Source organism: Plasmodium coatneyi, chromosome 11, assembly GCF_001680005.1.
Source record: "Plasmodium coatneyi strain Hackeri chromosome 11, complete sequence".
In the NCBI taxonomy this organism is placed as follows: Eukaryota; Apicomplexa; class Aconoidasida; order Haemosporida; family Plasmodiidae; genus Plasmodium; species Plasmodium coatneyi.
This window is the reverse complement of record NC_033566.1, coordinates 1206900-1224340: the sequence shown is the minus strand read 5'-3', so window position 1 is coordinate 1224340 and position 17441 is coordinate 1206900.

Genomic DNA, 17441 nt, shown 5'->3' with positions numbered 1-17441 from the left:
TATAACTAGAAAAAAAAGAAAGTATGCATACCTTTGGCTGTTCTATCATTGTCAGTATATACCAAAATTTCTACTATATTCCATGCTCATTTCTTTCTATTTACATGTTAACATACACACACACACACATATGTATTAAATCAGCACATGCATATATAATTAAGGAAAAGAAGTGTAGGAACAAGTAGAGTAAGCAAATAAAGTAAAAAGAGGAAGTAAGCAATTTTTTTGCGTTTTCCTTATTTATTACATTACTATACTGTTCACGATTACTCAAAATGTTATACTCATATTTATCTTACTCCCCTATTGTACATATGAAGGAATGCAACTTCCTTCCTTTTTCCATATGTGATATAAGTATATTACAAGTAGATCATACAAATGGTATGTTATGATAGATGAGTTACCCGAGAACCCTTTTCTTAATTTCACATTATATATCACACCTTCATGTACACCAATCCTGCCGCTTCATTGATAATTACACTATAAATAGCCTTCCTACGAAGAAAGATGTGCACCATGTATTATTTACACTTCACCCATTTCTTTTCCTTAATGCATATTATATTTTACACAAAAATGTGCCCTTCCTTTATATTTTTACCGATGCATACCATTCCAAGGGTTTAAGAAGTTCAACATGTTTTGGAGCGGTTAAAGAAGTTAAAACATTGAAGAAACTTCTACAGATTCAGGGCTTAGCGATTAGGGTTTAAATTTTAGCTTTCAGGGTTCAGGGATTATGCATTATGGTCTATGTTTTAGGGTTTGGGGATTAAAGTTCAGGCTTTAGGGTTTAGGGTTTAGGGTTCAGGGTTGTGTATTTAGGGTTCAGTGTTTAGGGATTAGGGTTTATAATTGAAAATTCCGTATTTAGGTTTCAGGGTTTAGGTTTCAAGGTTTAGGATTTATGGTTTAGGGTTCAGGGTTTAGGGTTTCAGGGTTCAGGGTTTATGATTCAGGGTTTTGGGTTTAGGTTTCAGGGTTTAGGCTTTGGGGTTCAGGGTTTAGGGTGAAGTGTTGAGGATGAATAATTTTAGGGTTTAAGGTTCAGGGTTGAGGGTTTAGGTTTTAGGGTTCAGGATTTAGGGTTCAGGGATTAGACCTTAGTGTTGAGGGGTTTGGGTTCAAGGTTTAGGTTTCTTGTTCAGTGTTGAGGTTTTACGGTTTGATGTTTATGATTTAGGGTTTAGGTTTCAGGTTTTATGGTTTCACTTTTTCGTGCTAATGATCTAGGGTTGATAGTTTTGGTTTTGAGTTTTCAATGTTTCTGGTTCACGTTTTCATGCTTCAGCGTTTGTGACTTCAGTGTTTGGTGTTCAGGGTTTAGGTTTGATTGGTTGAGGTATTATGGTTTAGGATTTAGAATGCATGGTTGGAGGCTTTATGGTTTAGAATTAAGGTGTTGAGGTTTTAGTGTTCTGGGTTTAGGATTCAGAGTTTAGGATTCAGTGTTTAAGGTTCAGGGTTTAGGTTTCAGGATTTAGGCCTTAGGTTTTAGTATTAAGGGTTAAGGATTTAGCTCTCAGGTTTTAGGTTTCTGGGTTTAGGGTTCCAGATGCAATGTTTAGATTTTAGGGTTTAAGGTTTAGGTTTGTGAGTTTGAGGGTTTACGAGTTCAGGTTTTAGGGGTTCCGGGTTTAGGATTCATGGTTTTTGGGTCTACGGTTCAAGACTCAAGCTTTTAAGTTCTAGGGGTCAGGGATTGTAGGAGGATCAGTGGGGGCAAGGAAAGTGCGCTCTAAGCCGGAGTAAGGAGATGGAGCTTTAAGGAAGGGAGGATAGGATGTCTAGGAAAAGGGGTCTATGAAAGGAAAAGGAGGGTATAAGGAGTGAAAGGGAGGGTCTAAGGAAGGGGTCGAAGGAAGGAAAGTTGTGTTAGGTGGGTTGTTAGGGTGGTTGGTGGTAGGTGGGTTGTTAGGAGGAAGGTGGTAGGTGGGTTGTTAGGTGGTAGGTTGGTAGGTGCGTTGTTAGGTGGTGGTTGGTGAAAGGTTATTAAGGGTGTTAGAATGAGGAGTTAGGGGTTTTAGAATGAAAGGGTTAAGGGCGTAAGAATAATGCTATTCTAGGTTATTTGAACAGCAATATGGCGTGCTACTTTAGCCGGCCCATTATGGGAAATGCACCCGAAGGGTGTATAAAAAAAAAGAAAAAAAAAAAAAAAAGAAGGAAATGAAAAAAGAAGAAAAAGAAAGAAAAGAAATTAAATAAAGAAAAGTAATGAAAAGAAGGGGGGATAGAAAGGATGAAAAGAATAAAGGAAGATAAGGAAGGAAGAAAAAGGCACAGGTACTCGTTGAAGTATAACATGAACTTAAAAAAGTGAAAGGAGTAGCTTCCATTGTGTAAGGTACACGTCACACACATATAAATAAAAATATGCAGGTTGTACATATTAGGATGGAAAGAAGAAGAATTAATCGTATGTAAAAAAAGATGAACTTGAATGTGCACTAAAAGGGAAAGGGGAACTTATATAATATACACACCTCATGTTTCAACGAGTTCATTTGTAATGTAATCATCAAAAAAGGAATAAAAGTAAAAGGAGAAATTATAATTATGGCGTGATCATGAATGGAAGGGGATGGAGAAAAGGGTGTACACTAGTGCAATGCATTATCGTTAACTTGAATAATTATGATTTATATATTATTGGGAGGAAAAAAAAAAAAAAAGCATAAAAGTGAAAGTTTGGTTTGTGTACATGTGTTGTTGCTATTTATAATGATTATGAAACGAGCGAAAATACAAACGTCACCCCTTTTTATTTCGATAAATGTGTGAGCACACACAGACACATATATATATAAAGGAATAATTTCTAACGTAAATTCACATTACATATAAATATGAAGAATATATATATACATACATACCTAAAACAAAAATGGTAACGCAGAAATTTTTGATAATACAACAATTCATTTCCACTATTAAAAAGAAACGTATATAAAGTAGTATATGCATATAATATTCCACCTACCATGTTATAGGGGAAATGTATGTATAGGTATGGATATATGTACACATATATGTATTCTATTGATTGTATATATTTTTTTTTTTTTTTGTAGGATGCATGCTTGAATGCATTACCTTCAAATCAGGCATATCGGGATTTCGATGTTAAAGAGGAACTGTACACCAGTGATCCTAATCCCGCTTTACGCGCAAATGATGTACTGGAGGCATTGAAGCCATACTCAGAGAACTATAATTGTGCAAAGAAGATTGGCTACGCTTGGTATCATGTAGTAGAGAAGAAAGGAGGGCAAAAAGTGCTCGATGATAAGTATTGCGGTGCATTATATTTTTGGATTGGCGAAAAGGTCTTTAATGAATTAGGAAAAAGGCATTATAGTCAATTTCAGGATGTTATGAAAAAAGTTTATACAGCATTAAAGTCGTCATGTTCTAATATAACATATAATAGCCTATACACTGGAACCAGTGAAACCATTTTCAAGCAGAGAAAAACTGTCTTTGACTACTGGAACAACTATCAAACTATAGAAAATTACTTACCGGGTGAGAAGGGCGCTTGTGGGGGGAAATATGCCAAGTATTTGGAGGGAGTTATTAATGACTATAATACTGTAAATAGTTATTGCGCTAGTCGTACGACAGAACAGTACTGCACACTAATTGATGATGTACTCAATGAAGACAATCGTCCAGAAAAGCTGAAGAGGGAATGTGTATCTAAACATAAGGAACACTTTACATCCTTGACAGACGTGGCAGAAGAAGTGGCAGTTAGTTTATATATGTTCAAAGTTCAACTGTTCAAAATAGACATTCCAATAGTGCACGCATATAATGCTCTATACATATATGTATATGATATGTATATATATATATGGACATAGTTCTATATATATATATATATATATATATATATATATGTAAGGGGGCACATAGGATTGTGTCCACATATATATTCTATATATTTTCTCCTTTAATTACACATTTTGTAGGGTGGTGATCCAGATTCAAAGATGTTACCCTCAGATGCAGTATATACTTTATTCGACGCACCTCTAGGGTGTAGTGTACTTTATGAAGGACAAAACAAGCACCATGAGGAGCAAAGTATAAAAAAGAAAATGGAAAAAATATTGAGGGATTACACGGAAATTCCTGATAGTTTTGCCAATGAAATTCTACAGAACTACTGTTACGCAAGTTGGATGAAGAAAAAAAATAAGTCGCAGGATCCTCCCGATAATACACCCTGTTATTTCTTGTTCTTTTGGATATGTACTCAAATAAAGGACAAATTGAAGAGAGGAGGAACTTTTACGCATGCCATGAAGGCAATTTATAATGCACTGCAGACATTCCCTTCGGGGCATATAAGCAAAAAAAGGGAATGTACTAATATATACCCTGAAATTATGGAATCTCTCTTCGAAACGTTTAAACAATTTTTTGATTATGAATATAACATTAAAGCTCTACAGAGTAAACCGAACTGTAGTTCGTATTTGAAGAATATGAAATTTACCCAACTACGCACGAGTGCTGAGTCACGGTATCCAGGGTTATGTAATGTTTGTGAGAATGGTACGAGTGATAATATTGAATATTGTATAGCATTTAGGAAGGAGCACTTGAATGGAGGGGCGTGGAAGCCGTGGGGCTCACTGGAGTTAACATGCCCAGAGAAACCAGCTCCAGCAAAACCTGGGGGCATGATGGGTTCTTCCGGCCCAGGTAGTACAGGACATCAGTCTCCCGGTTCTTCTGGTCCCGGAAGTACTGGAACATGCAAACCAGGTTCTTCCGCTCCATGTGTAGATTCTCCACGCGGCCGTGACGGCGTCAGCGGTGGAGAAGGAAAGGGTGGTAGCGACAGTGGTGGTAGTCACAGGAAGGAGGGTGAAAAAGATGATGGTTCTGCTAGCAGCATCTCCCCTGGTGCCGTGTCTGGTGGTGCATTGGCCACAGTAGCACTACCTGCCGTTATTTTCTTTTTATATAAAGTACAATTAACACTATGATAAAAGTATAAAAATAATAGTGCAATTTTACTAATATTTTTTATTAAAATACATAAAAACACATAAATAAACTGTACACTACATATATATATATATATATATATATATATATATGTTTATATATGTACATGTAATGCATATTCCTATCCTTCCTTTCTTTTCTTTTTTTTTTTTTTCCTTTATTCAGTATAATCTTTTACCTTCTGGGATAAAAAACATCTTCTTTGGAAGCAACAATAAAAGAAGAAAAAGGTCCGTTCGACAAGACCTAAACAACTTCTCAGACGACAATTCTTCTACCGAATATTCCACAGAACATTCAATAGCAGGAGATCATTATACCGTATTTTCTGCTCCATATACTACAACAACATCATCCAGGAGGGGGACAAATAATAATAGGAAGAGAAGAGCTAATATAAAATATCATCCTACATAATATTCCCTATCCGTCCACCTTAGGAATTATAATGACCGGGCACAGTTTATATACAGTGTGCAATGTGCTATTACATTACGTATGCAAATGTGCTATTATGTTAACTGTGGGATGTAAACGTAAAAATATTATAATTTGTAATTTATTTCTCACAAATTTACACTTTCCTTACATTTCCCTTTATATTTCCTTATATTTTTCTTGCATACTTCTGCATAAATATCATGCAATGTCCCCAAAAAAATATGTGTACGAAAAAAAATTAAATTGAGTTCATAATATTTTAAGAAAAAGAAATAAATATAAAGAAAAAAATACATCCGTCTACCCCTCTAAAAATTAAAAAAAAAAAAAAAAAGAAATGGGAAGAGTACACACAATAAGGGTAGTACACAAAAAAAGAGGGGGGGGCAAAGTAACACCTTGTATGCATATACTGCATAGTATAACAAAGTTTAACATTATTTTTACCTAGCAGCAGAACATTAAGGGACAGTGTGGTAAAGAATTTTTTACCCCCCAAAAGAAGAAAAATTGCGCCAACTGTCCTTTTTTTACATAATAGTTTAGGGAAGGTGCAAAATAATTGTGTGCAACATCCTCAACCATCAATGAAATGGTCGAGTAATATAATATAATGCATAGATGCACATGTATATGAAGAAATTTTCAATTTCTTCTCCCCTTTTTATTTCATTTTTGTGACAAGTTTGTTCCTATTTTTATGCTTTAATTATGTACAGAAAGCATTGCACGCGCATGTAGAATGCATAATCATTGCTTTAAAAAATTAAGGAGTGTGCATAATATTAGGAATAATAGCAATTTGGAAGGTATTCGTTTGTAATCATTGTGGAACCAGCAGAAAGTTCTCACATATGTATTCTGAATTTTTGAATATACGAATATATAGGAGCAGCACAACCTGTTAACATAAATTCAACTTATATGTACCGGAATGTGTGCATGAACAATGACAGGGAAGATGCTGAAGGTAAGCTACTTTTGTCCAGGGTGTATTTGTAAATAACATTTGCAGAATATTTTGTGTACGGTACAATAAGTAAAAACGAAAAATACATGGAAGCATATATTCTCTTATTCATTTCTACAGAGGAAAGATCTGGAAAAAGTGTTACTCTCGAAATCGGATTATTATGATATATTTAATAGATCACAGAAACACTGTCCCGATGGGGACCCCCAGCGGGCATGGTTAGCTTTGAATGGAAAATTAAGGGAATATAGGAAGAACAGAGACTATACGGAAGAAATATTCGAAGCCTACTGTTACGCATCTAAAATGAGGGAAAGCAGTCCACCCAATAATATACCATGTTATTTTTTTTATTTTTGGCTAGGAGATTTATTATTGAACAAATTAACTATCACCAATTTCCCAGATGCTATGAATAAAATTTACGAAATACTAAAGAAAATTTCTATTGAACTTCAGTGTGAAAATGTAGGCACTGATAAAATTGAAAAGGACAATTTCAAGCGAAGGAAAGAAGCATATGAATACGTAAAAAACTACAGTAAAATGAAGGAAAAAGTAAGTAATAGTAACATTCTATGTGATGGAGAATGTTACCAGTTCCTGAAAAGTAGTTACTCAGCTTATAGTGATGTATATGATGGATGTGCAGGAAAAACTGATAGTGATGCATATTGTACTATAATCAGGAAGGGGAATGAACAACATAGTCAGCAAAAACTACAAGAACTGGAATGTACTGCAGCACCTGAAGCAAGTACCGCATCTCCCAGTATTGCAGCTGTTTCCTCTGCCATCGCACTAGTCGGACTTCCCACAGCCCTATTTTTCTTATATAAGGTGACAATTATAAATTATACATTTAAAAATATGTGAATAATAGTGCCATTTTTACTAGCATTTTATTCCATATTTTCTTGTCTATGTAAAAAAAATAAATGCTAAAGTCAAATGAATGCAAAGAATGAATGTAAAAAAAATGAGCTGTATTAAACATATATATATACATATATACTTACATATATGTGTTTATATATATACATACCCCATATATATGTAATACATATTTCGACCCCGTCCTTCTTTTCATTGCTCCTTTCTTCTTTTTTTTTTTCTTTCCAATCTTAGTATACCTCCTTATTTTCTGGAATACGTAACACCCTTTCCTCCGATGGAAACAGCACTAGAAGCAGCATCAACAGAAGCAGAAGAAAGGGAAGATCAACCATCAGACAAGAAATGGACACGTTAACAGACACCTCAACATTATATACGACAGATACTTCTACAACAGGTTCTATTGACGAATCTACCATATATAATGTTGAACAACGGCGACGACGACCATCCACCCACGTACCATCAACAGGAAGGATAGAAGGAACAAATAATAGGGGGAAGCAACAGCATCAGTACCGGCAGCAAAGGCAACAGCAACCAAGGCAACAAAGGAAACAGAGATCACAAGGGCAAAGAAACATAGGTTATGATCGAATGTAATGTTCTTCCTTGCCCTAATTATACGGAGTATGTAATGTAATTCCAAATTATAAGTAGTATGTAGTGTACCCTCCCATAAATTATACTTGGATTATAATGTCCCCCATGGGGGGAGCATAAGTAACCACGAATTTTATATACAGTGTGTAAGAGGGAAAGAAGCAAAATAACATTTTTCCTTTTCCCCCCCTTTTTTTTTTTTGTTTTGCGTATTAAATTGTTTACATGTTCATGTGTAATAAATATAAGTGGAAAAGGAAAAAAAAAACAAAAATAAAAAGAGAAAAAAAAATTGTCCAAAAAAATTATCATAGAAAATTGTCACAGAAAATTGCGAAAAAAAATGTCAAAAAAATGAACCAAAAAAATTGTCAAAAAAAATTCCCTAATATAAATTGTCACACAGAAAAAATTGCACAAAAAAGAAAAAGAATGCCCTAACATAAATTTTGTCACAGAGAAAAAATTGCACAAAAAAAAAAAAATGCCCTAATATAAATTTGTCACACAGAAAAAATTAGCCAAAACAAAAGAAAAATTTGATTAATAAATTTGTCAAAAGAAAATTGTCAAAGAAAATTGCGAAAAGAAGTTGTGAAAAAATAATTCCTTAATATAAATTTGTTACACAGAAAAAATTAGCCAAAAAAAAAAAAAATTGTCCAAAATGAAAAATGTACCGTAATATAAATTTGTCACACAGAAAAAAATGCCCCAATAAATGTGTCAATAAAAGAGTTGTCCAAAAATAAAGAATGCCCTAATATAAATTTTGTCACAAAGAAATAATTGAAAAAAGAAGGAAGGGGGGATGCGGTGACTGCTCCAGTAGTGTATGAATGGGTGACCACAATAGTTATCAAAAATAGGGGAAGAAAAAAAGGGAGTTCCAAATAAATATATGTACATGAATATTTTTTTATGTAGAATATAAAAGAAAGCACGAAAGGGAAAAAAGGACCAATAGGAAAAATATATAGCACATAAATCCCTTGGCAATAGTTATATAGTAGAAAAATTACGACCGGCGTTAAATTGTTACTATATGCTCATAGAATCGTCGAATTAGGTAGAGTTGTTTTAGGGAAAATGTTAGGAAAATTTAAAAAAAAAAGGAAGCAAACATTACAAACTTTTGAAGTAATTGACACAAAAAAGGAAGAAAGGTTTCTAAAAAGGGTGAAAAAAAGAAAATTAACAACATACTGAAGAGAGTTCAAAAAAAAAAAAAAAAAAAGGAATAATATAAAGGTGGATAATGCAAAGAAAAGAGGAAAAGAGGGGAAAAAATGCATACCCTAAGAGGAGAAAAAATTTATTTCCTATCATAAGTTATAGGACAATTTTATAATTTGTACTCAGACCTTTCCTCTTTCACGTTTTATTGTACCCTACACGGAGGGTGTCGCCGTCTCCATCGCTCCCCGTAGAACCTGTTCCCTCTGATGAGCGCTTCACTCTTCTTTTATTTTCTTCCTTTGCGTTCTTTTTGTCCGACTCTTCAGATTCAGATTGCTGCTGCACCTCTTCTGGTGATGGTGGTTGTCCCGTTCCTTCGCACACTATTTTGCATGGCATTCCTCCAGGTCCTACGATACGTATATTCTCGTTTGTGTTGCATATAGCCTGTCTTGCCCTTCCTCTTCTTCTTCTTCGACAACATAAACACCACTAAAATGAAAAAAGGGGCGTAGGTAGGTATATATATATGCTTTACATATATATGCATATGTATATAATATATTCCACATTCCATGACATATATATATGTGGAATGTGAAATGTTAAAATATAAAATATGTTTTTTTGTTTTCATATTGTACCTCTCTAAGAAGAAATTGGATGATACCACATATCATGGAAAGAAGAAAGAGGAGAACAGGGATGGCCACTTCGTCACCACAGTGCTTTTTCAGGTCATCACTAATTCCTCCACATATTGTACACAAGAAGCATTTATACTTTGTCCAAAGGGGACCTAGGAAATTATTTCCGCCGCTGCTCGTTGTGCCAGAGCTCCCACTACAGCTACAGGCGGTGGACTCAGTGTTCGCCACTACAACAGTACATTGTACCATAAGAAGTAGATATATTATTCCTCTAGTAAAAATCATTATGACTTTACTAGATGATTAAATTAATGAGCATTTAGAAAGAAGTTAAATGTTAATTTCTTTCGGCAGAATTTTACATAATTCTCGCTGGGGTCCATTTTAGGTTGCGGTCCGATTTTTCTGACTTTGGATGTTGAACCCATTTCATTGGGGAATTTTTTATATAGTATTCTTGAGAAAATTTCCTTAGCACATTCTTTAAAAAGGTTTGGGACTAATTTTTTAAATAACTTTTTAATCGGTTCCTTAAGGAAAATTTTTAATACAGCCCTTAAAAATTTTTTAAGAACCGTTCTTGAAGGAGCTCGCTTAAAAAACTGTTCAATCTACTTTTTTTTGAGGGGAAATTTTATTATTTTTTTTTTTTTTTTGAAAAAATGTTCCCTTAAAGAATTTTTTTCAAAGAAAACTTTTCAATCTATTTTTTTTTTGCAATTTTTTTGGAGAATTTTTTTTGGGAAGGAAATTTTTTCTAATAATTCCCCTAGGGAAATTTCCCCTAAAGCACCTACACCCATAGGTTTCATTTAACCTATTTTTATTAAGGGAATTTTGTGCATAATTTTTTTTTGAAGAATTTTTTCTAATTCCTCATTTCTGGGGAGGGGCACGCGGAACCTTTTTGAGGAATTCTTCAGAATCTATTCTCCAGAGAATTTTCCTTAAAGCACTTGCTCTAAAAGATTCCTTTTTTAATCTATTTTTTTAAACTATTTTTTTAGAGGAATTTTTTTCGGGAAAATTTTTTTAACCAATTTTTTTAAGGAATTTTTTAGAAGATTTTTTTTTAAAGAATTTTCGCGGAATCTTTTTTTGTGAAGAAAAATTTCCCTAGGAAATTTCTCTGGGAGCACATAGAATTTCTTAAAAAATTTGTTCGGAGAAATTTTTTGGGGGAATTTTTTTCGGTGAATTCTTTAGGGAGAATTTTTTTGGAGGATTTTCGTTCAAATCTATATTTTTGGGGGGAAATTGTTTTTTGGGAGGAGAATTTTTTTGGGGAGAATTTTTTTTTTTTTGCGAGGACAATTTTTAATCCATATCTTTAAAGTTCTGTCTTTTTGGAAAATTCTTTTTAGAGGAATTTTCTAATTCACCTTTTTGGGTGCATTTTATTTGGGGAGGACATTTTTCTTGGAGGAATTTTTTTTGGAGAGGAATTTTTTAATCTACTTTTTGGGGATACCTTTTTTTGAGGAATTTTTTTTTGTAGGACATTTTTTTGTAGGAAGAATCTTTCTTAGAGGACATTTTTTTGGAGAAAGAATTTTTTTAAACCTACTTTTTTAAAATTATTTTTTTGGGGAGAATGTTTTTTCTTTGGGGAAAATTTTCCGCAATATTTTTTGGAAGATCTTCACTGAGGAAGTTTCCCTAAGCACATGAAATTTTTTTAGAAAATTTTCTTTCGAGGAGAATTTTTTTTAGTCAATTTTTTGGGAAGAGTTTTTTTTGGGGGAATTTTTCCTGAACCTACTTTTTTGGGGAGAATTTTTCTAAAGAAATTTTTTGTGAGGAAGTTCTACTCTAATCTTCACTTTTAGGAGCACGCGGAATTTTTCTATTCTATTCCCTAGTGAATTTTTTTGAGTTATTTTTTCTGGTGAATTTTTATGGGGAAGACCTTTTTTTGGAGCATGGAGAATTTGAACAATTGTTCTAATTATTTGGAATTATTTTTTGGCATTTTCAACGAAAGAGGAGTGGGTGCCCCAAGATCATCATGGGGGATCGTTCTTATGCATGCCAGTGAGGTTTGCAATAATTATTGCAGTGAACATTCGGAAGGAGCACATTATTATGTGCTGTAGAACCTAATTTTAAATTATAGCACGACGTTGCAACGTTATACCTATGAATTCTTTCTTCCCATTTTTACAGTTGTACCTCCATGTCCTGGTATGATACTTGTGATTAGGGCATATCCCACTGCTCTTAAATTCATTGTATCCAATCCTTCCATTAAATGTTGTATGTGCATACGCAGAAGAGCCATACACTATATTCAGCTCATTGCGATCTATATGTAGATTCCACATATATATTTTATATATGTCGTTCATCTTATGACGTTTTTCCCTGTACTCCTATTATATATATATGTTAAAATTGAGACACATTCTCCCCCTCACCATGTGCAAATTTCTGGGGGGACGTTCCCCCCTTTTACCATATTATCATATTGGAATAGGGGAATAATCCATTCCCCGCCCATTACACACATATATGTGAGTGTGTGTGTGTTTATAATTCCATATTATAGGAAAAAAAGGACGATTAATGCGATAGGAACAGAATATAGTAATTGGCGAGCAAACGTATTAATAAAAGGGAGCAAAGGTAATTCAAAAAATGAGGAATGGGGAGGGCATTTATGCACCTTCCTTTTACTGAATTTAGGTGATCCTACACTAAATGTAGCATTTTTTCTCTTCTTCTGTTCTTCTTTAAATATGTCCATTAGTGATGATTGATAGTCATCATAGTCGTTATTTCGCTCCTTAAGGAGACTTTCCACACTGCCAGAATTTGTAGATAAGTCATCATCATCAGCATAGTCAGAATAGTCATCACTTCGCTCCTCAAAGAAACTATCCATGCAGGAATTGCTGTCCATGGAAGAGCAACTGCTGCTGCTACTGTTGTTTGTTGATAGGGAAGTAACACTTTCCATGGAACTGCTATCCACGGAACTGCTCTCCATGGAGCAAGTGCTGTGCAGGGAGGAATTGCTGTCCAAAGAGCGGTCTATTGCATCGCAATGGCGACGGTTCTTCCAAAAGGGGTGATAGGAAGCACCATCTTTATCCATTTGGGGGCGTCCATTGTTACCATTGTTACCAATTCTTGCTGCATGGAGTCGGTGAAATAATTTTTTATCGTTCTGATCAAAGGGGCCGCGTATTCTTTCCTTCGGTAAAGGGACGACGTCGTCATCGTTGTTGTTCTGGTGTGTTTGTTGTGTTGTTTCTACATAAGTTTGTTCATATCCCATTAAGTATCTACTAATGCGCACACTAGGGGTGCCATTTGGGTTGGTTGCCCCCTTCCGTGGTGTGTTTAATGCAGGTACCTAACATGTTGAATAAAGAAAAGGGAAGATAGGGAAGGAAGAAAGGTGAATTTCCTTTTTGCACCACGTGAAATTATATTATGCACATATTTTTACACACATTACGAACAATTTTCCCCCCTCCAAAAAAAAGGAGATAATAGGAAATGGACGAATAAGTTTTAAAAAGTGCCTAAACTTAACTTCTTCCCCCTTACCTCATTCGAGTAATCGGTGCCAAATAACACAAGGACACAAAGAAATAGTATAGTAAGCGAAATTCTACAGTTTGCCTGTTGTTGTGCGACCATCATGGAAAACATACAGCGTTAACAGATATTCTATAATGCTAGAATTTGTAGTACACGTTGTTTTTATTAATATTGAGGAAAATTTTCCTAATTAGGAATGCTTCTAATGGTTAATGTTCTGAATAGGGGAAACTTCAGGGTAGTATGTACCTCTGACAGTATCTACTTTTAGTAGTATGCTTCTTTGGCGGTGCGCATTTTTCCATATTAAATGTTTATTCTCCTTAAATATTCCTTCTATTTAAATATGAAGAGATCTATGGATGTATATTTCGTCATGCACGAACATCCGTGTTTACGAACATTCTTATGTATAGAACACAAGCATTGCGTTCCATGTGTACATAGAACATCACATTACACCATGTGTTCATAGAACACATTACCAAGTACATTACACGTCATGTGTATACAGAACACAGGCATTACACCATGTGTTCATAGAACACATACCTTTTCCCTTATGTACCATGTTCACAAACTTTCTATATTTTTAAAAACTTTTACAACATACATTACTATACAAAATAAAAGGAAGAATACCTTATAGAAAGGAAGGAATGTGTTTGTTATTAGTATATTATGAACATAGCAATTATTAAATTAGAGAAACAGATAGAATTAGTATACAGGAAAAAAGGGTGATCGTGACCTGGTGCTGTATGCTATTTCTATTATGTCACGTGTGGAAGAATAATTTTAAATCCACCCAAAAATAATAAGTATATTAGTGCAAGAAGGGTGTGCTCGCGGGCGAACCCCATTATGCAGCTCCCCCCACACTGACGATGTTATGTACTGTTCATCGGGAGGTATATATATTTTTTACTACTTAGGAGGACGAACGATTATTATCTTTTCTATTTTAATGTGTTCCTTCATAAAGAGTGAGCAGGAAAAACCGCCATAAAATTTTGAAGCTTTGTGCGGTTCTAAATTTTCATTTTACCCCTCTTTTTCTGAACCCCCCCCTCTTATTGCGTTAGCAAAAATAGAAGGGCTAGTTGGAAGAGTGAGTACAGGTGAAGTGCGAGTAGTACGGGGAGGGGGATTCCCCGTGGTTCTCTGCTCTATATGGAATAATTAATAATGAGAACTTCTTCCGCGTGATGAAAAAAATAAGAAGCAGAATTAAATAGGGAATTTGTGCCGTGCAAGGTAGATTATGCAAAGTTGGGGGGATGATTTCCCTGTATAATTCTTGAAATGGTAAAAATTTTCCTCGCAGTTAATTCCTATCGGTTCCCTTTAGGTGTGATTCTAATAATTTCCTTCTTTTGCAATATTATTCAGGTAGCCTTAATAAATAGTTCATTTAAAATTCATCTCTGTACATAAAGTACGGGGGGGTCACCTTAGGAAAAAAGCGAAAAGTGGCAATATATCAGCTTTCTCCCCCCTACCGCTAAATATGGTCAAAGGGGTACATTTGAACAATTTCCCATAGTGGGGGGGACGAGGGGGAATTAAATTCATGTGCTGCGGTGTGTAGGATAAGGTACTGTGGTCCATTGGAAAATGTTCATATAAGTAGGAACAGCAGCGCAAATGTGTATGTAGGAACAGAAGTAACACATATGTATGTAGAAGGTTGTAGTGGGGAAACGTCACCTCCCTCTTCCCCCCATATACCTCCCTTTTTTAGGAGGTGGTAGTGGGAACATCTTTCCCCCCTCCCTTTTAGGAGCTCGTAATGGAAACCTGCTCCCTCCTTTTTTGGGTATTTTTAGTGGGGGAAACATCACCCCTTCCCCCTTCTTCCTTCCCCTTTCTTCCACTTCTAATAGCCTTCCTTCCTTAGACACTCCTTCTTTAGAACTATTCCTTCCTCCTCCTTAGACCATCTCTTTCTTCCTCCTTCTTAGATTGTCCTTTCCTTCATCCTCCTTAAACCTCCTTCCACCAACCAGCCCTAACAACCCACCCAACAATCTTCCTTCCACCTACCACCCCAAACAACCATCCTTCCACCATACCACCACCCTAAAAACCTTCCCCTCCACCCCATAACAACCTCATTTAGACCTCCTTTCCTCCTTCCTTAGACCCTTTTCCTTCCTTTTAAATTTATACATTACACCATGCATAAATTCTGATGCTCCCATGTAATTCACCATTAGTAGGGGAACTATGAATATTTCTATAATTTACTTTAACCTTATGAACCCATACATATTCTGAATGCACAGAAAATTAAGTAAATCTATATATTACCCCGATAAATATATGTTATGAAAAATTGAAAGGTATATTCCCCCCTAATTTTCAGCTTCCCTTGTTACCAGGAAGGTATGGCTTATATAATATTTGACTATACAATGTTGCGGGTATATGGGCAATATACTATTCCATGAATCCATAAATTGCAGAATGATGTATATTCTATATGGGTATTCTAATAACTCAGGGTTGTTACACCCTACTACCGGACGAACAAAAATATGAGACAAGACTGTTCGTATAAGGAACATAAAGGGACTCCTTATTACATATCAACATGCACTTCCTTCATTTTTTCTATTTCTAACAATCACAAAGAAAGAAGTTCAAACTACCTTAAGGGAATCCATTGAGCACAATGATTAACATTAGTGTTCCATAAGTAGTTGTACATACTCAAAGACATTATGAGGGAACCAATTTATTCTTTACCTGCTGTATACCTTAAATTGATTCATAATTGAAGTTGTAAGAAAGAATGCACTTGCACGTATGCCATCTCACATTATATCTTCAATTCCCCCGTCCATCCCCAGCATTTATACTTGGAACGTGTTATATACTCCCTCAGTTATTCTGTAAGAAGCAAGTTCCGCGCATCCTATGGCACATGTGGCAATATATGTTTCCCATAGTCCTGCTTTCAGAGCAATACATACTTCAGAATGTGGCTGCTGAATTATCATTACTGCACACAACATATGTTACTTACCATTAAAATGTGAAATATCATATAAGAGGATAGTTATATTTAACTGTACACTTATTATACACATGATGTCTAACGCCTTAACTATTAAGAGTGCAAAGGTGTAAGAGGTGGAATGTATGGTTCCATTCATATAGAAACAATGTTTCTACAGTATTCCCTTATACAGGTTTAATTCAACTTTATTTTAGGACTTTTCTTGACTGATCTCCTTTTTTTTCTCTTTTCCCATGGGGCACATACATACATACAATTGGTTTCTCCTGTACTCTGTAGTTCCTTTAAAATTGTGAAATCTTCATTTCCCTATTATTCAGTTCTAATTATGGTATCAAAGTGTAGGAAGAGGTGCAGGTGTCCCCCACTACATTGCGTGCCTATTTTTTCCCTTTTTTAATAGTGTAGATATTTCACCTCCTCAATGTGAATGGTTCTATTAGGAAAAGTGTGCACCGCTTTAGTATAACGCGCACATGGTACTCTTAAATATAGTATATAATTTATATAGTTCCTTTTATTTTTCTATTTCTGTATTTTTGCTTCCCAGCAAAATATGATGCAGATAATGTGCAGAAGAATTATTGCTATTTTATTTAGCAACGATCCCTTAATTAGAGTAAATTTTTTATTGAAAAAAATATTACGGAAGCAAGCCCCCGCAAAATAGCTCATTGCCTGATTAATATATTCCCTACATTTAATTTTTTTTAAGTATAAATTCATGGTGCATACACAAAAAAATTGTGTAACGTGTTTCATAAATATAATCTATACATTTTATGCACATTGAATTGTACTCCTATATAAATACAACTGTGCCTCTGTTGTTCAATGTGTCACACGAAAATTTATCCATTACAGTTTTATCAATTTTATTAAATAATAAAATAAAGCTCCAACCCTTAAACCTTGAATTCTTATCTATTTATATTGTGCCATAGAAGAAAATATAGCACTATAGGTGAAAAGGAAAAAGTGAAAATAATTTCTTCCCCACATTAATAAAATGCGGATGCTATGTATTATTCCTATAAATATACACTTTTCTGTATATAGGTTGCGCACGGTTTCCCCTTCATGGGAAACA